The following is a 3,148-nucleotide window of genomic DNA, read 5'->3' on the forward strand; positions in this document are numbered from 1 at the left end:
CACAGCCAAAAAACTCAAATAAAACCATTCTAAAAGCCTGTATCACAATAATTTAAAAAACGCCTAGGGGTATTTGCCCACTGTACCTCCATACCAAATTTCAGGACCTTGGGCCCTAAAATGAAGAAGCTGAATCCATTTAAAAAATGGCAGGAGGAGAAGGAGGAGGAGGAGGAGAAGAAGAAGAAACATCAGAAAAAGCAATATGGTTTCACCACACCACTTCGTGGTGTGGTGAACCCATAATAAAACAATGACAACAACAACAACAACATGACTGACTCGCATTTTTTATAGAAAGTCGTGAAAATAGTCATCCTCTTGTATTACACGGACTTGAAGCGGAATGATTGAATGTTAAAATATATTTTGATAAAACAAATATCCACAAATATGAAAACGGAACAATTCAATTTGCCACGAGATAGTACCGACTTTTGAATTGTGAAATGTGTCAGTCTCCTGGAAAAATGCAGGAAAGTAAAAAAATGCATTAAAATGCAATTTAAAAAGTGTAGCAAGGACATTATATAGTCCTATATATATATGCTAGTTCATTACTTGCTTACTTGTATTTGCGGTCTTACTTACTTGTATTTACGGTCTTTTTATAAAGACAGAACACAAAAATATATTCTGGATGAACAAAATTCAGTTTTACGACTCTGATCATGATGAAATTATTTTGGGTACCTTTATATCAGTCATTCCCTCATGATTTTGACCAATCTCTAAAGGAGACGACTTGCCCTGCCTGTCTAATACATGCAGTTGATCGGATGTCGGATTGCGAGTATGTACGTACATCGCGTAAGGCCACAGCAAGTATATTTTATGGATGACATCCTCCGCAGACTCCAAATCTAATGCGAGCGGGCGGGAAAAAAACAAGACAGGCCGAAAAAACAAGGTTCCTACATTTTCAAATTTTGACTCAAGTCATTGGACAAATGGTTTTTATTCAGTGGGAACATCACATATACACAGCCACCATCACACATCACATATGCTTCAAAGTAACATCAAATCAGAGCCTTTTCTTGTCTCCTCTCTTCATAGTTAGCTGCCATCCACCTTCCGGTATGGCAACCGACATCTTTGCCCATTTTCGGCATGATGACCTCTGTCAGAAGGCAACAATTTTTTTTTCCAAAATCAGGCAAAAATTAATGCGCGCGCTGATGTCATCCATAAAAATTACTTGCTGTGGCCTAATGTAAGATTATCAGACATCCGCCTTTGTTCCACTCTAACGTAATAGATGTTACCTCCCAGGTGCACAGACCTGCCGACCGTATCTCCTAACAGAATCTAAGACAGACACCGCTTTGGGCGTTGTCTCCTGTCACAGTTTCTTAAGTGCATACAGTGACTTGAACGGACACTTACCAGACAAACCAACCTTTGGCAGACAAAGATCTTATCATCGCTATACACGTACTTTGCGATTGTATCACTTTCTCAAGATTGACAACACTGACGCCCGATACACTACACTCCAAGCAGAGGTTTAGGCACCGGCTTATTTTTATGCGTTTTTTTAATTTTTTACCGGTACTTTTTGTTTTACCAGCCGGGTGGCGTATTGGATCCTGTCTTGGCAATGTACAGTATTTGATTTAAAAAATCTGCTTTGGAGATTTTTCCATTACGATACAACGCAGTAGCAATGCTAGTTACTAGTAGTAGTATGTGCAGTAGCCTCCATAGCATGCCAAAAACTGGGGGTTTGGGGGGTCTTCAGGGTCTTTGGGAGTTTTTATGTGCTATTTTCTGATTGCATTAGACAACATAGCCGGCCTGGTTGAATTCGTTTTTAGAACTGATGGGCTAATCAGAAATCAGACCAGCAAACCCCCAGTTCTATAAGCCTGTTACAGAGGCTAGGTGCAGTACTTAGCAAATTCACGCGACGTATCAGCCCCCCCCCCCCAGGAACTTAAGATCATAAGAACTTATGAAAGGAAATTACATCAAACTTTTAAATTTCCAAATACTCAATGAGAAACTTGAATGATGATAACGTGTTATCGAATTGGGCCTATCCACTAGAGAATATAGATACTACTCATTAAACTCATTACTTTGGTGCTGGAATAGCAAAACACACAAATTATAACATATATAGAGAATTCTGTGGCCGCGACTTTGAGAATGTCAACTTTTGAACAGAAAGGTACGCAGACGAGACCATTACCGTTACTACACTGTGGTGGTATGTTGTAGTAAGTCTAAGCATTACCTGTTTATTTAGGCTAGAAGGAGCTATGTAATGCCGATGTAATGCCAGACACTGTGGGTGTCAAAGCAAGTCAAAGGCGCAGTTTGATCTCATGAAATCATACGCGACATGGCGTGGGTTGTTGTTGTGAACTTGTGAAGCAAAATATCTCATCCTTGAACCAGTAGTGTGTTTGCGCACGCCCCCGCACACGTGTATATTACGCGGGACATTTTCTCGAGCGCTACTTCCCCGAATATGGCAGAGTAGGAGAGAACCAGTGTTACAAGTGCTTTTTTTTACACTCTTGAACTTGTAGTGTGTTTGTGCACGCCCCCGCACGCGTGTATATTACGTGGGGCATTTTTACCATTCCCCGAATATGACAATAACGTTAATAGAGAACAGTCACAAGTACTTTTTACATGCTATTTAAGTGATGTATGAAATTTATTTTCACTAGCGACAAAGTCAAGTTGGTAAAATAAACTAGGTCCTAAATCAAACAAATTTCAGATTATTTACAGTTACGCAACAGTTGTGCTATTTTGGGACATCGATAGTTTTAATGAGTGGCCCTAAACAATTGTAGCTCCGCCCCCTTCATTTGAGGGGTACGGCGATCAATAACCAGCCATGACCCCACTTGACTAGAACCGCCCGACGTCCCTCTACAAATAGATATCCTTATATGGTTATAACTGCCGGGTCAGAGCGAGAAACACACCTGCGGGATGGAATGTCGGGGAAACAAAGGTCCGACGTCAGAGGTAAACACAGCCTCGGGGCAAATATGGCGGAAATGGGCGGACCTACGTGGAAAAAGGCTTGAATCCTTCGCCGTTCGTCACAACTAATTGTCTTGCTATGTCAAGCGCCGGTAGCGGCAAGGTATAAAAGCAGTTTCCGGAGAAACTCACACAAGTT

The sequence above is a fragment of the Branchiostoma belcheri genome, unplaced genomic scaffold (genome assembly GCF_001625305.1).
Source record: "Branchiostoma belcheri isolate BF01 breed outbred unplaced genomic scaffold, Haploidv18h27 scaffold76, whole genome shotgun sequence".
NCBI lineage: Eukaryota > Metazoa > Chordata > Leptocardii > Amphioxiformes > Branchiostomatidae > Branchiostoma > Branchiostoma belcheri.